The sequence below is a fragment of the Lissotriton vulgaris genome, chromosome 12 (genome assembly GCF_964263255.1).
Source record: "Lissotriton vulgaris chromosome 12, aLisVul1.2, whole genome shotgun sequence".
Lineage (NCBI taxonomy): Eukaryota > Metazoa > Chordata > Amphibia > Caudata > Salamandridae > Lissotriton > Lissotriton vulgaris.
This window is the reverse complement of record NC_141700.1, coordinates 171,672,614-171,695,346: the sequence shown is the minus strand read 5'-3', so window position 1 is coordinate 171,695,346 and position 22,733 is coordinate 171,672,614.

Sequence of the window (22,733 nt, the reverse complement as noted above, 5' to 3'; positions counted from 1 at the left end):
CAAGTGGGCTGTCGAGGCCCTTCGCTACTATCTGGAAGGCCGGGAATTCCATCTTTTTATGGACCATGCTCCCCTTGAATGGTTGTCCAGAAACAAAGGACATAACCAGAGAATCTTATGCTAGTTCCTACCACTTCAACCTTTTAGATATACGGTACATCATCGTAAGGGGAAAGATCAAGCCAATGTGGATTATGTGTCCTGGTACCCGAGAGACCCCTTTCTGGTGAACAAGAATGCTAAGGAAGGGGGATGTGAGGAAGCCCCGAGTATACCTTCCCTAATAATGAGTTGCCTATGCTATCTGACCCTTAAATGCCTTACCGTTTGCATTTGGATGAGGACTATGTACACGTTGATCGGACTTCCCCAATAACGATGGGTTTTTCCTCTGAACCACAGATCGGTGAACATAACCCGGAAGTGATCCAACCCCGGAGGGGTGGAGAAGGATGTCAGGACACCCAATCAGGATGGTCGAGTGTTTCCCTTTAGTGGCTGGAAAAGGAAGGTGGGGTCACACCAACTCTGTTAGCTGGCCGGAGAACGCGAGACAGCGGAGGAAGTGTTGTGGAGCCGGAGGAAGACCGAGGACCCCGAGAGCCGGTGGGAGAACCAACACCACGACCGAGAGGACAGTGACCAGGAGAACCCAGACGAGTGGACCGAAGACTGGTGGGTCCCGGAGGAGGCTGACGAGCAGCCGCAATCCAGGTGGGTAGCGGCAGAGTGAGGTATGTGATTCGGGCAGAGGGAGGTGTGGGAGAAGGGGTAGTGTTAACCGTTTCCCCAAAACTTACTGTAAGCAACTCCCTCCTTTTTGCACGCCCATCTCTTTTCTCTTATGCAACATTCACCTTTATCACCATCCCATTAACCGAGCTAGTATTCAACTCCGCTGCGGTTGTTTTCTCCCTGCTCTAAGCAATCACCTCCCTCTTTTGAAGACCCTCACTTGGTGTGGTGGAGGCCATAAGATTATCGTGTATACGATAACTGACCACCTTCTTCCATCTCTGTTTGTTTTTGAGTAACCCTCAGTACTACGGGACCCCGACCAGCTATGAAGAGCAAAGGAAATCTCTACTACCACAGAACTTCACCGGAACATATCACCACGACCATCCCTGGCTACAATTATGTGCTGACTCAACAGACTTAAAAAAATATTTTTCCTACAACCATAACCTTGAATTATCACCTAAGCTCTAACAAAACCTCACAGTATAGAGCACATACGGCCTCCTCGCTTCTGTTTCCGACCTCCCTCCGACAGGTGGTGTCAGAAGTGGGATCAGAGGAAATGGAGGCCGTAGTGAGGAAAATGGCAGAGGGGCAGGAAAATTTGGAAAAGATCATGGTCCAGTTCCTGGAAACAGCTGAGACCGAGAGGGAGGCCCTACACAGAACCCTCACAGGACAGGGGCAGATGCAAGAAACTCCTTATGGAGACTAACTGAGGTGCTAGGACAATCTCGCGGACTCACCACTCCTCCTTCTGTGGTGATCCAAAAATAGTTACTGGGTGAAGAGCCTGTTTTTTTTCTCGCAAACTTTGAGCGAATGGCCAGAGCTGCCCTATGGCCAGAAGACAGATGAGGACAGTATCTAGGGCACCTTCTTACCGGGGACTTGCAGTCTGCATACCAGGCCGCGAACCCCCTTGGAGTTACTCTGTATGCAGGGGCGTAACACAGGCCCCCGCAGCCCACGCGGTGCAGGGGGGGCCCTAGCTCCTGGGGGCCCCCTCGGCACTGCACTCTGTCCGGAGAGCTCCTAATTGAGCCCGGAGGGGGCCCCTCTACATACCTTGCAGGGAGGCCCCCTCAATTTTCGTTACGCCAGTAACTGTATGCCGATATTAAACAATATATTTTGGAGCAAATGGGAATAGACGATGAAACCTACAGGATGCGGTTACAACAAATCAAGGAAGGGCCCCAGGAAAACCCTAAAGCCCTATGCTACCGTATAAAGGATCTAGCTGACCGATGGCTCAAGCCCATTATCTCATCCAAAGAAGACATTTTTGAAAAAAATTCTTTGGAGCAGTTCCTAATGTCCCTACACCCACCAATACAGAGGTGGGTTTGTCAACACGTGGACTTGTCTTTAGAGAAAGCTGTAAAAATCGCATCAGCCTACTCTGGGCCCATGAATGGCAAAAGGGAAAGGAAGATGGACGCTGGAAGCAGGCCGGAAATCAAGCCTTGAGAAACCCCAAACCCCCTCAGCCACCCCAGAAAACAGAAACAGTGATCTTAGTACCAAACCCCATAACCCCGACACCCAGACCTTCAGTCCCCTTAGGACCTCAATGTTCCCATTGTGGTGCGTTTGGCCACATAGCAACAGTTTGCCCACAGAAAGACGAACCAATGGAGGTGGGTTACACCCAAGCCTTTTTCTGTCCCTCAGGGAGAGGCACCCATCCTTTCCACTGACAAATATCAGTTAATGGGGAACCACGAAAAGCTCTGGTAGATACAGGGTGCCGCCACACTGTGATGCAACCACAAGCCGTCCCTGGGGGTTCACCAATCACCACAGGGACTGTCAACATAAAATGCATTCAGGGGGACACCAAGACCTAGCCCTTAACCAATGTAGCCTTCCAGCATCAGCCCACCCAGACTTCCACAAACATGGAAGTAGGTCTCCCCCCCCACTTATCCGAACCTGTAATCCTGGAAACAGACTACCCTCACATACACCCGCTCCTCGATGAATCATGGAAAGAGGGAGCTCAGTGGAGAGAAGAGGCCCCCTTATCCCAAATCGATGATCCAGGGAGAGCCAGAGGAAAGGATAGGAAGAGTAGACAACAAAAGAGAATAGACAAAAAGAACTGGAACCCTGTACTTTTAACTAACAACACTTCCCCACTATATGAACATGATATGAGTTTCCGAGCAGCCCAACAAGAAGACAATACCCTACAGGAGGCCTGGAGTCAAGCTACAGAGCAGGAATACCCCTTACAAGTAGGTCCCCAATTCTTTACTAAAAAGGATTTGTTATATAGAAAAGGGGGAGAGCCTTACCAGTGCAACTGTTATTACACCTTCCATTTCAAGAGAAAGTCCTGTACCTGGCACACAGCCATCTATTAGGAGAGCACTTCGGTAGTGAAAAAACTGAGGATGCCATATTAAAATGGTTTTACTGGCCGGGTATTTACCGACAAGTAAGGAGGTATTGTCGCGAATGTGCAATTTGCCAAAAAAATAGTCTCTATACTCCTCCCCAAGTACCCCTCAAACCCTTACCGGTAATTGACATTCCCTTCTCTAGGGTAGGTATGGATATACTTGACCCTCTCTTGCCTTCCCGTAGTGGGTGTCGCTATGTGTTGGTTATAGTTGATTAGGCTACACGTTTCACAGAAGCCGTCGCTACACAAGTGGCCAAAGTTATGATCTCTATCTTCTCCCGCGTAGGCTTTCCTAATGAAATTCTTACCGATCAGGGTACACCCTTCACCTCAAAGCTCATGAAACAAGTATGCCAACAGTTAAAGATCAAGCAGATTCGCACTGCCGCCTACCACCCCCAGATGGATGGCTTGGTGGAGCGTTATAACTCAACTTTCAAAATCACCCTGAAAAAACTTTTAGATCTGGAAGATCGGAGGTGGGAAGATATGCTCCCCTCGGCTTTATTTGCAATTAGATGCAGCAAAAAAAAGAGCCTGGGTTATTCCCCTTTTGAACTTCTCAATGGGCGACCCCCGCGTACCCTTATGGACATGGCAACAAAAGAATGGGAAGAGGAGACTAACACAACCAAACCTTTTCTAGACTATGTAACCAGACTCAAGTCTCACCTTAATCAGGTACGGGATCTTGTATGGAACAATTTAGAACAAGCACAGATAAGTCAAAATAAGCAGTATGATAAGAAGACCAAAGAGAGAACCCTACAGGTGGGTGAACATGTGTTACTACTAAGACCCACCTCAGAACACAAATTACTGAGCCAATGGCAAGGCCCTTTCTTAGTGTTAGAGAGGGTAACCCCAGGCACCTATAAGATTGAGATAGACCCCTCCACTAATCACACCCAAGTGTATCACATCAATTTGTTAAAAAAATGGGAAGGTCCCGTACCAGTCCTAACAACCATAAAGACAGAAACTCTGGCAGAGCAAAGCATAGACCCTACATTACCTGATTCCCTAAGACAGGAGTTAATCGAAGTCCTACGTCCGGTCCAAACTGTATTCTTCCTGGTACCGGGCAAGAGGTCCTCAGTAGAACATGAAATGCATACCATCCCTGGAAAAACGGTACATTTAAGACCCTACCGTATCCCTGAGGCTAGGCGAGAAGCCATTCAAAATGAGGTCCTCCAGATGCTTCAGTTAGGGGTCATAAGACCTTCCAAAAGTGAGTGGTGCTCTCCTATTGTTATTGTACAGAAACCCGACGGATCCATCTGTTTCTGCATCGACTTTAGCGAGGTAAACAAAATATCACAGTTTGATGTGTATCCCCTCCCTAGAATTGAAGAAATGATTGAGAAGCTGGGGAAAGCATGATATAGCAGTACATTAGATCTTTGTAAGGGATATTGGCAGGTGCCCTTGAGGGAAGAGGACCGGGAGAAGACAGCCTTTTGTACACCCAAGGGTCTGTTCCACTTCAAGGTGCTACCCTTCGGGCTTCATGGAGCACCTGCTACCTTTCAGCGCCTCATGAACTTAGTGTTACAACACCACAAAGATTACTCAGCAGCATATCTGGATGAAATAATCATCTACAGTAATATTTGGGAGGAACATCTTATACACCTTAGACAGATTATTCACACCATATAGCAGAGAGGACACACCATCAATCCCGCCAAGAGTCATTTGGCCGCCAAAACTGTAAAATACCTAGGGTACCTGTTGGGGGAAGGGGATATATGGCCCCAAGAGGAAAAAGTAGCAGCAATTTCCCAAATCCCCTTTCCTAAAATAAGAAAAGACCGTAGGGCCTTTTGAGGTCTACTCAGATATTACAGGAGATTTATTCCTTGTTTTTGACCAAATCGGTTCACCTATTAAAAAATCTGTACAAACAAAAAAGCAACTTAAGAACCCCTCTCCGAGTGCCCTACAGTCTTTTCAGCAATTGAAACACCATATCACTTCCAAACATTTTTTACTAAGCCCTAACTATGATAAACCCTTCTTGCTGCAAACCGACGCCTCTGACAGAGGCCTAGGAGCGGTTTTATCTCAAGAAGATGACAACCAACAGGAACGACCCATCCTTTTCATAAGCCGCAAACTGTTTCCCACAGAAACCAGGTATGCGGTTATAGAAAAGGAAGCCCTGGCCATCAAGTGGGCTGTCGAGGCCCTTCGCTACTATCTGGAAGGCCGGGAATTCCATCTTTTTATGGACCATGCTCCCCTTGAATGGTTGTCCAGAAACAAAGGACATAACCAGAGAATCTTATGCTAGTTCCTACCACTTCAACCTTTTAGATATACGGTACATCATCGTAAGGGGAAAGATCAAGCCAATGTGGATTATGTGTCCTGGTACCCGAGAGACCCCTTTCTTGTGAACAAGAATGCTAAGGAAGGGGGATGTGAGGAAGCCCCGAGTATACCTTCCCTAATAATGAGTTGCCTATGCTATCTGACCCTTAAATGCCTTACCGTGTGCATTAGGATGAGGACTATGTACACGTTGATCGGACTTCCCCAATAACGATGGGTTTTTCCTCTGAACCACAGATCGGTGAACATAACCCGGAAGTGATCCAACCCCGGAGGGGTGGAGAAGGATGTCAGGACATCCAATCAGGACGGTCGAGTGTTTCCCTTTAGTGGCTGGAAAAGGAAGGCGGGGTCACACCAACTCTGTTAGCTGACCGGAGAACGCGAGACAGCGGAGGAAGTGTTGTGGAGCCGGAGGAAGACCGAGGACCCCAAGAGCCGGTGGGAGAACCGACACCACGACAGAGAGGACAGTGACCAGGAGAACCCAGACGAGTGGACCGAAGACTGGTGGGTCCCGGAGGAGGCTGACTAGCAGCCGCAATCCAGGTGGGTTGCGGCAGAGTGAGGTATGTGATTCGGGCAGAGGGAGGTGTGGGAGAAGGGGTAGTGTTAACCGTTTCCCCAAAACTTACTGTAAGCAACTCCCTCCTTTTTGCACGCCCATCTCTTTTCTCTTATGCAACATTCACCTTTATCACCATCCCATTAACCGAGCTAGTATTCAACTCCGCTGCGGTTGTTTTCTCCCTGCTCTAAGCAATCACCTCCCTCTTTTGAAGACTCTCACTTGGTGTGGTGGAGGCCATAAGATTATCGTGTATACGATAACTGACCACCTTCTTCCATCTCTGTTTGTTTTTGAGTAACCCTCAGTACTACGGGACCCCGACCAGCTATGAAGAGCAAAGGAAATCTCTATTACCACAGAACTTCACCGGAACCTATCACCACAACCATCCCTGGCTACAATTCTGTGCTGACTCAACAGACTTAGTTTTTTTTAAATTTGCTTTTTTCCTACAACCATAACCTTGAATTGTCACCTAAGCCCTAATAAAACCTCACAGTATAGAGCATACGGCCTCCTCGCTTCGGTTTCCGACCCTCCCTCCGACAATCATTCTCATAATCGTCAAAAAGATGAATATGCCAAACATACAGAATGTATTTATTTTGTCATTTGCATCTGTACTAAGATTAAAGATTTGCTTGGACCGTATACTGTAGGATTGAGAGCCAAAGATTTTGATTTAGGCCGACTATGGCTGATCTTACCCGACAGAATTAGCGCAGGTAAAGTAACTTCGCACATTAGTATGAATCTGTTTTAAGACTACTGGGATGTACCTTGTAGCTTTAGAATCTACAGGACTATGAAGAAAGCTTGAGGGCTGTGAGGATGATGGGGCTTTCAAGACTGTGGAAGGCAGAATATCAGTTCTGCATCTTGGGATCTTTATTGAAAGTCATAAACCTTGAATAATTCCATGCTGCCTGCGCAGACCCTGGAACACCTTCTTCAACATATATTTAGAATACAGGAAAATATCTGCATAGTGTTCATCACTGAAAGTCATTTTCCATATCATTTTCAATGCAGAGTGGCAGAGATGTATTTTCCTGGAGATTATTGTAGAAGTGTAGCAGGACACATATCTACTGGAAAGAAGTCCCTTTTAATGTTTGCAACACAGTGCCATAGAAAATAGTCTGCTCTTGAGAGAAAAAGCATGAAGGAAAAAACAACCTGATAGGCTAAAGCTTAAAGCCTGTAAGATATATATCCGTATCTTTAAGTGAGGCTCTATCCCACAATGCACTCCAGTAGCAGTTGGCCTGTGAGAGTCAGTTCTTTTTTACTCATAAACACAGAATGTAACCATAAGCTGACAGCCGAGGAGGATGGAGGGTGTTTATAACTTCAATGCAGAACTATGTCTACCAGTAAGTAACTTTTCCTTCTACATCGTAGGATCTTCATTGATAGTCATAAACCTTGAATAGAATAGCAAGTTAATAAAATCTTCCTACAACGGCTGTCAGGTAGCTATACCCTGTGAGATCGTCAAGATTTGTCTTTGAGACCTGTTATTTAGAACTAGTGGTTCAGGCCCAAAAGGACAAGAGTAACTACTTGAATAGATTTCTTAATGTTTGCTGTCCAAACCTAGAGTCTAAACAGTAGTATTTTGTGATTGTGTGTAGAGACCTCCAAGTGGCTGCCTTATAAATGTCTTGGATAGGGACTTGTCTCACCTATTCTGTGGTTGAAGCTTTTCTTCAAGTTGAGTGTGCTTTTGCCTTGCATAGCCTAGGTTTTTTGGTAATCTAGTAACACAAGTGTTGCAGGCGGAAATAAGGGGTCGGAAACTATGTCGAGGTAAAGTAGGTTTTATTGCTCCCAGAACATGTTTCCTACATGAAGCCAGTCCAACAACTTAGAAGGTAGAGGCGGCAGTCTTGAATTTGGCGACCAAAACTCATCTCTGTCCCGTGGCTCTTCTACGTTTTGCAGGTGAGGTGGGCTCCCAGGATTCGGGCAAGAAAAAAACCAAAAAAGAACAGGATAAGGGTGCTGCACTGCTGCTGAGGGGAGTGAAGGAACACCGCAAAACCGTGACGCACATCTAGGTGAATGTGTGAAGGTGCTCAGGGCAGGGTGCAGGCAGGAACACAAACGAGGGACCGGTTTACTCCACAGAGATCTCCCTCCTCCCGACCCAACCCAAAAACCGTTCCCATACCTGGGATAGCCACGCTCCTCCGGGAGCGTGGCTGGGTGAAGCGCAGTGCCGGTGGCCTCCTGGCTTTCTCGGGACTCCTGCTGTTTCCTCTGTGCCGCTCTCCCCGAAGGCAGAACCGGAAGTACCGAGATTTAATGTTTCTTAGTGTGGACTATTTGTCCCGCCTCTGTTTTTGCCTCTCTCCCATTGGCTGGCTTCCTAAACGGAGGCCAGCCATTGGAGGAGAGAGCTGTCCCTCCGAATAGGCTCCGCCCTTTTCGGATTTGGAGGTGTGTTCGGTGTTCTTCTTTCCACTTTTAGGCCACACCCATTCTGAGAACACCGAACACGCCCCCAAATCCGAAAAATTTCGGAAGCTTGAGGCCGCCATTTTGCTGCTGGTAAGGTTGAGGTAGGCTGCCCTCGCTCTCGTTCCCGCCGTCTTTTTTTCCGCCCCCTCCCCCTGTCCGTGTCTTTGTTCCCCTACCGCTGATGAGATCGTCTCGCTGTCCTCCCCGCCGTGTCTTTTTCCCGCCCCCCTCCCGGCACTCAATAGAGCTCTTGTTCCCCATCTGTCCCGCCAGCTCTGCTGTCTCTGTGCTCCGGAGCCTCCTGAAGTCCTACTTCTGTTTGTATCCGTAGTTATCTGTTCTGCACAGTTGGGTGATTAGTTACATTCCTCTCTACCCCTCCGACGGTGTTGGTCTGCCCAGTGATTCCAGGTTTCTAATTGAAACCTCATTGTGTGGTTCTCAAGTCGCACTCGTAGGACAGTTCAGATTTTCTTTCTAGGACAAAAACAGTTCTATTCTGTGAGCATCTAAAATGATAATTTAATAGAACACTTCACAGTGAAACTTTCCAAGCTGAAACAGAGCGATGCCCCCTCACTGCAGGTCAGGCAGCATCTGCTGGCCGCCTCTGTCCCGGGGCGGATTGGCAAGAGTTGGCGTTGAGTTCCGGTCTGAACCAAGTCCCTCGCGCATGCGCAGTGCAGAGGGAGAGGCCCAGAGTGCCGGCGGTAGAGCAGAGTGGATCCAGGAGGGCAGGTAAGGCTGAGAATGTAAAGTATTGCGGGTGGGTGAACGGGGATGAGGGTTTATACCTATGTATAGGGTCTGTGGTCGAGCACTCCTCAGAGCGTCCCGTCAGTCACTTAACCTTCTAAAGAGAACAGACCATGAGAGTGAATACCTCCCAGGGAGGAGAGAGTTAAGAAACAATACGCGTCACTAGCCCAGCAGAATGGACCCCAGTGGAGCAAAGTGCCCTCTCAGAGAGAAGCCCCTCGTTGTTAGCTATATTGAATAGCCTCGCCACACGAGCCTGTAGTGTAGTTCCTAGTTTCCCACTAGGCCCTGCGCATTGGAATAACAGTAGTATCGACGTGGAACTGCGGATATTCCAGGCCTCCACTGACTATGCTAAACTTAATTGGGTTGTGTTACCAACTAGCTCAGAGGTCACTGGAAACTTTCTTCTCTGCATAGGAAGTGATCAGCTTCCTTGGCACAGACAAGAAGGGATTCAGTTTTCCAACAACCGTGCAACATGACAACTTTGCTCCTCAGATCAAGAGTCGATCTCTAGGGTCGTGTGAAACAATAGACACAGATTTCACTCAGTCAGTCTAGTGCAGTTTACTTTCACGGTATGTAGAGAATAGAGAGACGGGCGTGTATCAATAAAGGGTTAACATTTATTGAACAGTCTTTCTTCTCGTACAAGAGAAATGTATTGCCACAATTGCAATAACTGTTATTATAAAAAGTACGTACAGTAAGATAAGGATTGCGAAATAGAACTGTAAAAGCATTGATATGGTTTCTTAGCCATACAATGGTTTAAAAGTAATAAAACATATATACAGTCATATATACATTAGGCTAACATACTCAACTGGTGCTTCTAACTAAGCCTACCCCAGTGTGCCTGACCTAAGCCTAACACGTGAAAGGGGAGTAAGTAAGTAGCTTTAAGTTAAGTTGGTTTTGCCAAGGTTTGTTTCAAGAATTCTCGTCTAAGGGTTTAGTCAACACCATACCTCTGAATAGAATGATGGAGGATTGGTATCTCCTTCAGGGGTCTCTCTCGATATCCCAGTCACCCGCGAGGGTAAACCGGAAGCGCCGGGACTGGATTTCTCTGCACGAGAAATGCAGCGGCTTCTCTCAGCGCGTCAAGGAAGGAGGGGTAACAGCGTCCGCGGGCAGCTGGAATCGGCTGGATGTCTTCGCAGAGGACGGCTGCTCAGCTCCTTAAGCGTACTGCACCATAGGTCGCGCTGTAGCGGCGATAATGGTAATCAGCAGCTTCACCACCACAGGATAGCAGGCTGCAGCGACAGAGTGCTAGTTTTTACCAACACAGGGTCATGCAGGCAGCTGGCATCAGCAACAGGGAACGAACTCGCAGCTCGTATCTCTCTCATTGCTTAAGGCAACGTTGGTAATATTTATACCTGACAGGTGCCGGGTTTGACGCAAGTTTGCTGGACATAAGACGTCAATTAAAGATGTCACTAGGAAGTGACAGTTATCAGTTGCTCATTAGAGTTCCATTACTAATCAAAACATAGCAAGCGGGGATTTCCAGGTTTGCTGAGTTTTTATCTTGTTGAAGAACTCGGAGTGTTATCTAGGAATATCAGATAGTGACTGCTGCACTGTCATTGCACTAATTGGTCGCAAAGGAAGTAGCAGAGAGTCATGCTGGAATGTGGCTTTGTTCGTGTGAGGCCAGAGATGACTTTTCAGAAAATCGCACTTGAACGGTTATGCCAATATAGGGGATAAATGGATTTATAGCCGAATAGGGGCATAAGGTCACAGTATCGATCAGGAACCTAGATAAGCACGCAACACCCACTCCACGTTTTCATGTCCATCAAAATTACTAAAACTAAGCAATTAGATGCATGTGTAACATTGCCCACCCCAAAATACATAAATGCATTCAAAATAGGCGTACTTGTAATACATGGAATTTAGGTACTGTACGTTTCTTAAAGCATAGTAATCATTCAAAAGGTATTGCATATGAAATCAATGAACGATTATGCATAAAGAATTACACATGAAGTATCTCTGACAGAAGAAATGCGAGATAAATCATCACATAAAAATGCATTGTAATAACATGTGTGCTAGAGGCTGGTGTTATGTTGTTATGTCTCTAGATGTGTTTAGAAATAGAAGTGTGAAGCTTCTGTTCTCTAAGAATAGTTTTTACGTTAAGCAAAGAATTGTTCGTGCCAAAAAGGGTGAATTATTAAAAAAAATTGTCCAATTCAAAGAAAATAGATTTCCAAAGCTCCTGGCAGTTTTTGTTGATCAAAACTGAAGGCCGAATTCAGAGTTCATGGGAACGCTGTGTGTCGGAAAGCTTTTCAAAAGTTATTGTTTCTCTATGGGTGAGAACATCGTATCAGACAGGCTCTCAAAGAATTGGTCTACAAAATCAGGTGATAGTTCAACCAAATTAGATAGCGCTGTAACTTGGCAGGTGTGAGAATGATTGCTGTCATCGAAGGCAGGACCAGCAATGCTCACAGAACGTTGTACCTGGATGATGTTGCTTTTGTCACTCGCTCCACTGTTAACACTAGGCTGTAGTACAGGAGTCTCCACGAATGCCGTCATCAGGATTGGTAGCCGCTGGGGACAACACAATGCGTGAGCCGTTATTGGACTGAGCAAAGTATCGACGTCCATTGGTACTGCTGATGGAAGTGAAAGACAGATGTCCAACACGCATTCATCGCCGCAAAGCATACACCGTAGCACAGGTAAAATGCAATTTTGCCATATCGGTTCGAATGAAAGGAACCAGGTCATGTTTAGATCTCTCAGCCTGGCCAATCCGAGGACGTTAGTTATCCTGTCCCTGTAGCGCATTGCTAGGATTGTCTCTTCCATTCCCATGGGAGCTATGTCTGAGCCGAGGCTTGCCATAACGTAGCAGAAGGATCAAAAATAGAATCCCTGCGATGAGTCCCAAAAATAGTGGAATGCCGCCAAAAATGGAGTGCACAAAATTAGGAAAGATTCCCAAAATTGCCTGGAAGGGTGTTAGCAGTCCCGTAAAGACTGTCTTAAATATGCCTGGGATGCTTGTTGCACTAGACATGTTAAGGAGTTGGCTGAACATTTCTACGAAATGCACGGGGCAATTTGTTGATAAAAGGTCATGGACTTCAGTAGCCGTCCTTGCGACTAGAAGATCATACGTCTCTTTAGATGACGTTATAGGCACTGTTGTCTGTAAAAGTACAGATTTCATTTTGCTTAATGTATCAATTCGTATAGAATAGAGATTCAGACGAGGCCAGAGGGGAGTCACTATGTCTGGAGGCCCGCTCGGGAACAATGCTTGCATACAACATTTGACCATGGACGTTACTTGTACTAGATAACTTTTCCCGGGCGCGAGGCCACAGCACCTGTGATCCGTTCTAAGAATGTAACTCCCGTTTGCGAGTTGCATAAAGAAGGGCTCTATCTGAGTTGCAGGTGTGACTAGCTGGTGGCATGAAAGGTTGTTTGAATTTCCATCACATGCTCCGTGTAAATTAATACCCTGACACAAAAGTATACCGCTTAGTGAATGTTTACAGTTCTCACCACTAAGAAATACATTTTTGTCACTGTCACTATAGCAAGAATGAGTGTATGGTAATTTCCATTCGGATTTTACATATCCCTTACCCAATTGTTCATATTGGCCAGCAGGTATGTACTCAAGGCATTTATGAAATCGGAAAGTTGTTATCGGAATTGTGATAATTCCGTGTATTATCCATTCAATGACAGGACTCTCTGACATTGTCAATGGTAATCTCTCGAGTTTTTCGATGCTCAGGATTGTATAGTCTGCTCCTTTTTGTCCCAAACTGATTTGTTTATCAGTAAGGTTAAAACTGGAAAATAATGACGTTGTGTTGATTAAACGCCAAGGCACATAGCCTGAACGAAGATTTTGCAGCGTCCAGCCTAGTTCTATAATAGAGCGTAATTGAGATTGGCCATGTTGTAACATTAGCAAATCTCTGTCTATCACATCAAAGGCAGAGGATACAATATTGTCCAAAGAATATATTCTGGAAGACAGAGTCATTAACCCATTGTCTACTACAGAAAGTGATTTCTCCAAATTAATACGATCAATTTCTCGTATTTTTTCAGCAGTTTCAATTTGCTTTACTTTCCAAGCCTCGTTGTAAGCAGCATAGATGCTGGTCGCTATGAAACGCTTTTGACGCTGTTTGCGTGGTCCAAGAATGAAATCGCGCAAATCAGCACCATCTTTTAATAAAGACAAGTGTTGCTTAATTTCAGCCAGTGTGGACGAGGTTAGCCATTCAAGGCAGAGTTTCCCTACACTGTATGTTGTTATAATCCCTGGATGTTGTCTCTGGGAGTATCTAGGGTCTAATCTGGTCATTTTTAACCCCTGTGTTTTATTCAGGAATCTATCTTGACAGCTATTTGTGTCTGTAGGCCAGATTAACCACTTTTTCCAATCAGGATGTGTTCTGTTGAAATGTAAAATTTGTGACACGTCTAACTCAATATCAGCTGTTGTATTTTCAGGTATTGGCTTTGGTATAGACGGTGTTTTAAGGTCTTTGTTCTTGGCTAGGCCAAGACAAGATGTTTGGTGTATTGTGTCATTTAAAAACAACATTTGTTCAGGTATCATGCAGGTTCTAAATAGTGCTTCTATGCCTTGCACCTGCCAATCTTTTTGTACCCCAAATTGTTTTCGTTTCAATATTATTTTTCCAATAATCAAAACCAAATGTCATCATTTTGTCATAAAATGCTTCTGAATATATCAATTTAGAATTTGTCAGCATTGTTTTCATTCCTGTTTTATCTAACAGTTTGTAATAAAACGTTTCTGCATCACTGGTGTTAAACCCTGAGAAGTATTTGAATTTCTCAAAAAATGCTTTAGAACTGCTTTTAGGTGGTGTAGCACAATGTTCCCATTGATTATACATAAAAACATTTCTAGGCTGTGCAGATTTATGCAAGTAATGATCCCCATAATGGGTGTAACAGAATAACTGCTCATAACTAGATGAACCTTGTAAATAATCATGATCTGTGAATCTAGCTGACATTACTAAATCAGACATCATGTCATTAATACTGTTAAAGTCCCAATCATCAGAGAATGTACTTGGTGTCACAAAGTCACTTAAGGAAACCTTTAGTTGATGAGGATACTTCAGGATTTCGACCGGACCATAGATCTCATAGTCTGTTTTCTCCCATACTACCCCACCAGGTATTGGAATTGCTGTGACATTTACTGTTGACAGTTCTCTTTTCTTCACGTGGGATGATCTGTGTGGTTTCAGGACTAGGTTGATGTTCTGACTTGCTGTGTCCATTGTAATATATTTTCCTTCAATGAATTTTCCCAAACACAGTACCATGATGAGCCAAAGCAGGAGGAAAAATACACCTAGACCGAACCAGAACTCTAGCCAAGGGGAAACAAGGTAGATTTCCTTCAGTTGATGAAAGAGTTCCGTTGCTTTTTCTTTAAAATACTTTTTTGTTTCTGGCATCACTTCGGGGTCGTTTAAATCTTCAGAGAAGTTGTCGAAGTTGATGAAATAACCAGAGGCAGTTCTGTCAATTGATGGGATTGTTCTTTCAATCTGTCTCTCGGTAGCACTTTCTGATGCCACATCATTGTAGACTGGTGTTGTTTCTTGACGAACTGTTTCAATCTGTGTTTCAAGAGGCACGAGTTCCATGGAATTATTGCATAGTCCTTCATTGTGCACTGCAGGCTGATCGAATGTGATTAGTCTTTCAGTTTGAACCTCTTGGATTGTTGCAAGTTTGGGTATTCTGTTGTTTCTTGGGAGTCCACTGGGCCTACTGTTGATTATAGGCCACATGCTTGTGGTTTTACCAGATCGATAGACACGACTCTGTTCTCCTTTTACCAGCAAGGGGCGGTAGCACAACTGATCTTGTTCCGGTGACTGCCAAGACAGGTACTGCTTTTCTGTAAGAAGGCCCAAATTCCTTCTTAACCGCGATCTTTTCCCTGACTAGATCCCCAATCTTTGGAATCCAGACAGGCCTTGCTGGGGCTGTTGCGGGTGGTGCCTCGTCAGTGGTACTTGGCTGTTGCTTTAACTTTATGTTGCTTAATGATTTTCTTGTTTCATTCAGTTCCTGTAAAACAGCCAAACGGTCTTTTACATCAAACTGCGTTGTTTCTTCTTGTACCACTGACATCTGACTATCGAGGTCCTGAACGTTCATTCTAATTCCGAACAATAGTTCGTATGGGCTGAAACCTTTTAGAGAATTTCTTGGCATGTTGTTAAGACTAGTCTGGACACTTATTAAATGTTTGACCCACCCAGCGCCTGAACCTAATACCTTCGCTGTTATAGATTGCTTTATGTCCCGTTTCTTTCTTTCTACCACACTATTCCCTTCGGGGTGCGACGGACAAGAATACCGCAACCCAATTCCCATGCTGGCCATGGCCTCCTTATAGGCTCGAGAGCTGAAAGCAGGACCCTGGTCAGAATGGAACGTGGTAATTGCGTATGTGCCGCTAAAGACTCGCAAATCTTTTATAACCGTTCTAGCGTCAGCCGAGCGCTGGGGACCTCATTTTTTAAGTGCTCTTCGTCTTAACTATTAATAGGACGCAGGATGGGGTGTAGGCAGCGTTACGCTCTTTCTGACTGGTAGCCGGTAGCAAGGTTCGCTACTGCGATCCCTATTACAGTTTTCACAGTTGTTTGCATATATTTGGTGTTCTACACTCATTCCCGGCCACCAGAATACTGATTGTAATTCAGTCAGTGATTCCTTGATCTCTCTGTGCCGTAGACCCAAACCCATGTGTGTGTCTGCTATTAAAAATATTCTCCTGTTCATGTTTGGAATTACTCTATCCCCCACTCCAGGGATTCGAGCAAAAGGAACGGAGTTTGCATCGATTATGTATGCATAATTGAGTGGACAGTTTACGGGTAGTGCTGCACAGTCGCCTTTTACGGTCGTTTTTACTGCCAGCATGGTTTCCCCGTCTATGTACTTATCTGTACGTTTTTTTGTGGCTACGGAAGCCGGGTTAGTTGCTTCCGCTTTGGCTGTATTAGCCAATGAATTCCCTGCAACGTGAACGCCATCACGTTGAAGACTCTGTGCGTGAATCACGTGAGTCTTTTGTAGTTCTTTGTGTAAAAGAGCTACCTCGTTCCAGAGCTTTTTATGCTTTATTGTGGCACCTGTGTCATCTTTGTAGTCGTTTTCGATCCAACTCTGCAGTTTATTGTTGTAAGAATTGACGCAAAAATGAGAATCGCACACTATAAGTGTGGGGAATTCGCGTTCTGCATTTTCGAGCGCCATCTTTAAAGATCTGATTTCAGTTCTTTGAACCGAACAGTACTTTACTGATTCAGTTTTTGTTACTTTCGGTCTGAATTTACCGCACAGCCAACGACCTTTAATGATCGCACATGCTGCATTGTAGGATTTACTCTCTACATTAAAATGCTGTACAAAGCTATCTGTATAGATTATACAGGCGTATTGTGGGAGAGGCAAAATTTCGATTGGCAGAGGATATTCTTCTTCATATTCTAAATCATTCAGTTCTTCAAATTGCGGGGCAAAATAGTATTTCACGTCTTCCGCTCCAAGAGAATCTATGCACTGTATCCACTTCGGATCCAGTGACACTGTAGGCAGGTTTACTGGGCTGAATAGCGCCTCTAAGGCGGATTCCGCTGTAAGGATATTAATCCTTTTGCCGTGTGCTAGTTCTCGTTCATTTGCTAATGCGATTTGCACTGCTTTCACAGTTCTTTCTGTGTGACTGAATGTTTTTTCTGCTTGTGTGTACAAGTGAGATTTAATTGAAATTTGTACCTTTTCTCCCTCATTAGAGGTTAGGTACGTGAATCCGCATCTTCCTGGGATGACTCGGATTACAAGATCGATCGTGTTGTCACGCGTATCTAATTTAGTTTTTGCTAACATGTCTGTTTGCAGTGATCTCAAAATTTCTGTGTGTTTTTGAGTCCAATTGATTTGTTTTAAATCAGGTTTTATTAGTTCGTAGAGAGGTTTAACCCTCTCTGCGTAATTTAGGATGTAAGTTCTTCCGAAATTCAGAAAACCTAGTATTGATTGTAAATTCTTCAGCGTTTTTGGAGCTTGGAGTACAGCGCACTTCTCTAAGAAGTTGTCCGCTAGGCTTTTCCCTTCACTTGATAATTCGTACCCTAAGAACAGTACTGTCAGATGGGCAATTCGGGACTTTTTAAAGTTGAATTTGTAACCCTCTGCTGCGAACCCAAGTATAATGGTGTCCACTCTTTTCAAATGAGTATCCAAGTCGTCGTCTGTGAGATAAATATCATCTACGTAAGATAATGCTTCATCATCATAGATTTGTAGTAACTCTGTTACCCTAGCTGAGAATAGTCCTGGGCTGTTCTTGAACCCCTGTGGGAGTCGACAGAATTTTTTCTGTGACCCAAATGCGGAGAAAGCGGTCAAATATCTGCTTTCTGGTGCAATGTTTTGACAAAAGAAACCATTAGATATGTCTAATGTCGTTTTATATTTTTTCCTAACTATGTTATTCATTAGGGCTGCACTATGCGAGTTTTGTACTGCAAAAGTTTTGCAACATGTATTAAGATGTCTGTAGTCCAAAACTAGACGATATGAATTGTCTGGCTTGGAGACAGGAAACAAAGGATTGTTCATTTGAGAGGTGCATGTTTCAATCACCCCCTGGTACTCAAGTTGATCTAAGATCTCCCTGACCTGTTTTTTAGCTTCTTGCTTTATGGGATACTGCCGTTGGGCAGTTGGTTCACTTTTTAGTTGGATTTTGTGAGGCGGTGAATCCTCATCCCATCCTACATGATTTTTATATAATGCAGGTGCCTGGGCTACTGCCCATTTCCTTGCATATGTGTATTTTTTGTGAATCGGTATGTGATTCGAGAAGGCAGGCATAATCACTTCTTCGCCACGAGGGCACTCCCTGACAAACTCTGGGGGCCAATCTTTTTCAGCTAACAGAATATCATAGCCTTTTGAGAGCTTATCCCAAAATAGACCCTTAATTTTCCTAGTCTTATCACCCTCTACACGCAATGTTATTTCGTATATTTTATGGGGCTCGCTAAGCCTGGCGTCGGCAGTTTCAACCTGAATGAATTCATTCGTGTCCACTGTCTCCAGATGACTCATCAAGATCTTGCGCGCTATACTGATTTCTGCTGCACTGTCCAACATTGTCAATGCCCACTCCCCGTTTTTCAACTGTGTCCTCAGTATTCTCGGCATGGTTGATTACTCTAATACTGGCTACCTTCTTTTTCTGAAATTGAGATTTCTTATTTTGAGCAGGTTCCTTGTCTTTGGACTTGGTGTGCTCACCTGGGTCTGACCGTCCTCTTCTTTCCGAATTCTGTGGAAGAGATCGAGAGGGACGTGTATCAATACTTTGATATCTATCAGGTTTTTTCAGATTATACCTATTTCTAAGGTTATATCTTTTCTCAGAGGGCTCCCGTTGGGGAGATTGGCGTTCTCGAGTCGGAGTTCTTTCCCTCCGTCGAGGAGACCTTCCTCTGGACTGGAAAACTTTTTCCTTGGGAGTGGATTGTTTATTTCCATCCCAGCTCTTTTTAGGAGTATTTGAATTAATTTTAATAAATAATTTTTCAGGATTTTCGAGCAGTTGGGGCTTTACTGGTTTTCCACCCAAGCTGTCTCTACCTAATTCTTCATAGCATTTCTCTATGATTTTTGCTAGCTCAACAGGATCTTTTATATCTGTTTCCTTCAACTTCTGGCGAATCGCCACAGATGCTGCTTCTCCCTTTATGTTGGCTAATAATATAGCCGTGACCTGCTTGAAATCTTTCAGTAATTTCATACCTAGATTTAAGGCGGGCTCTGGACCGAATTCATTTTGAATCTGTTTTAGCACTTCTGGTATTACCGCCATAGACGGAACACCGTGTGTTTTTGTGTAAATGGAAGCAAAGACTGTACCCCAAGTGTCGCAGTCCTCCACGTGTGGTGCGATTCCCATAGGAAGGCAGATGGTCAAGATTCTGTGTTTCTCAATAGGGGTAGTATCAGGAAATACTGCCTCTATTTGAGTGATTTTCTGTGCTAACCAGAAAGGAATTTGTTCCCGTTTTACGGGTCTTTTACCAAGACATGACTGTATGTTCTGTGGTGTAATTTTATTTGTGTTCCCCTGATGAGGGGTCAGCTGGTGTGAATTAACAGCTGGCTGGACTGTTGCAGTCCGTATTACATATTGGACTAATTGCCTATGTATTTTTATTAATGTGTTTAGCTGTGCTAACAGCTCTTCTCTAGACATTCTTGCAATGTCAGGATGTGGTGTGTAGCTGGCTAAAACCGGCCACGTGGCTCCTGGTCTACCTAGTGGACCGAGCCTAGTTATTTGATCAGTATGTTTTAGGGCGCCATTAAACCAGAGCAGGTGCTCTTGAAATTTAAGTGGGATTTCAATCTCCTCGAAAGGAGCGTACTCTCCCGGAGGTTCCTCTATTTTGTAATAGTGAAACTCTTGTGTTATAGCGTTTACCGCTGGGAAATTTATCCATGAATAGAATACCTCTGTCTGCCGATATTCGTGAGCCTCTATCACGAAAATTACTGTACCACCTTGAGGTGTCAGTCCGTGTTCTATAAGTTTTAAAGTTATAGATCTTCTTAACTGGACCGGGATGATAATAGCACCCGGGTCTGTGTATTCGGTACCTTGTTGAGTCGCATCTGCTGCGCCCCCAGTGGTGCCGTTGTTTTCTACTGACATTGTATACATGCAGTTTTTGCAGTGTAGGTCTCCAAGGAGACAAAGATTAGGTGCACAATATTTTGGAACACTGTATCCTTCAACGTTGAATAAACCAGAGCTTTACATAGGAATCTCTTCCTACTAAGGTCGGGCGGATTTTAACCTTTCACCCACTCCAGACGTCTATTGGAGTATTTACGGGAGAAAGGGGTCTGTGAAATATGCACGACTGAGTTACTCTATAAGTCTTGCGTTAGTTTATCGCCTTACCAAACGTTTGGGCGCCATGTAGTGTAGTTCCTAGTTTCCCACTAGGCCCTGCGCATTGGAATAACATAAACAGTAGTATCGACGTGGAACTGCGGATATTCCAGGCCTCCACTGACTATGCTAAACTTAATTGGGTTGTGTTACCAACTAGCTCAGAGGTCACTGGAAACTTTCTTCTCTGCATAGGAAGTGATCAGCTTCCTTGGCACAGACAAGAAGGGATTCAGTTTTCCAACAACCGTGCAACATGACAACTTTGCTCCTCAGATCAAGAGTCGATCTCTAGGGTCGTGTGAAACAATAGACACAGATTTCACTCAGTCAGTCTAGTGCAGTTTACTTTCACGGTATGTAGAGAATAGAGAGACGGGCGTGTATCAATAAAGGGTTAACATTTATTGAACAGTCTTTCTTCTCGTACAAGAGAAATGTATTGCCACAATTGCAATAACTGTTATTATAAAAAGTACGTACAGTAAGATAAGGATTGCGAAATAGAACTGTAAAAGCATTGATATGGTTTCTTAGCCATACAATGGTTTAAAAGTAATAAAACATATATACAGTCATATATACATTAGGCTAACATACTCAACTGGTGCTTCTAACTAAGCCTACCCCAGTGTGCCTGACCTAAGCCTAACACGTGAAAGGGGAGTAAGTAAGTAGCTTTAAGTTAAGTTGGTTTTGCCAAGGTTTGTTTCAAGAATTCTCGTCTAAGGGTTTAGTCAACACCATACCTCTGAATAGAATGATGGAGGATTGGTATCTCCTTCAGGGGTCTCTCTCGATATCCCAGTCACCCGCGAGGGTAAACCGGAAGCGCCGGGACTGGATTTCTCTGCACGAGAAATGCAGCGGCTTCTCTCAGCGCGTCGAGGAAGGAGGGGTAACAGCGTCGGCGGGCAGCTGGAATCGGCTGGATGTCTTCGCAGAGGACGGCTGCTCAGCTCCTTAAGCGTACTGCACCATAGGTCGCGCTGTAGCGGCGATAATGGTAATCAGCAGCTTCACCACCACAGAATAGCAGGCTGCAGCGACAGAGTGCTAGTTTTTACCAACACAGGGTCATGCAGGCAGCTGGCATCAGCAACAGGGAATGAACTCGCAGCTCGTATCTCTCTCATTGCTTAAGGCAACGTTGGTAATATTTATACCTGACAGGTGCCGGGTTTGACGCAAGTTTGCTGGACATAAGACGTCAATTAAAGATGTCACTAGGAAGTGACAGTTATCAGTTGCTCATTAGAGTTCCATTACTAATCAAAACATAGCAAGCGGGGATTTCCAGGTTTGCTGAGTTTTTATCTTGTTGAAGAACTCGGAGTGTTATCTAGGAATATCAGATAGTGACTGCTGCACTGTCATTGCACTAATTAGTCGCAAAGGAAGTAGCAGAGAGTCATGCTGGAATGTGGCTCTGTTCGTGTGAGGCCAGAGATGACTTTTCAGCAAATCGCACTTGAACGGTTATGCCAATATAGGGGATAAATGGATTTATAGCCGAATAGGGGCATAAGGTCACAGTATCGATCAGGAACCTAGATAAGCACGCAACAAGCCCTGTCCCCGGGGTTTCTGTACACAGTTGTCTTGCATGTTCACTTGTTAAATGCTCACTTTGATGAGATGTGTTTCACTTGCCTTGTGCAAAACGCGTTACAGTATCGAATGTTCCCTGCTACACAGTACATTGGCATCCTTGCAGTGACAACCTTCTACCCCCCCCCCGCCCCCCATAATAAATGGCACCCAGCAGAGTCCCACCCCCCGGATTTGAGACCTCCACCCAATGTGAAGCCGTCCCCCCCCCCCCCCCCCAGAGCACCTCATAACCGCCTTCCATGGTTAATGCACCTTCCGCAGTCAGCTCTTCCTTTTGGTAGATAGTGCTGTTGAGAAGGGCTTCTCTACAGTTCTTCACCTTCATATAGTATGTAGCGCTCCCTGCCTTTAAAGCACCTTACTTTAACCTCACTGTTCATTACTTCCTGCCCCCCCCCCCCTCTCGAATGGGCAACACTGAACCGTGGCTACCCCCGCACTGATTAGCCACAGAAAAGAGCCTCAACTAACAAACAGCCCAATACCATGCCTCACATCCGGCGCTTTTCTGCCATTTTCACATGGCTTGATCTGTAGAACTGAACAAATTCTATTGGAGCAAGCCCCCCCCACCCCCCCCCCCCACTAAATTATCGACCCTTTACTTCCGTAATTCCCTCGTTTCTTCTGTGTTGTTTGAAGTTGTGCAATGACGCAGGTGCGCAGCACTTGTGCAGTTCCAGGAGAGAGCGTGAAGAAGGGGTTTCCCTCACCTATTGCCTTTTACCTGTGCCATTCCGTCTTGAGCGGTACTGCCTCGTCAGGGTTGAGCTAGTCAGATCATTGTG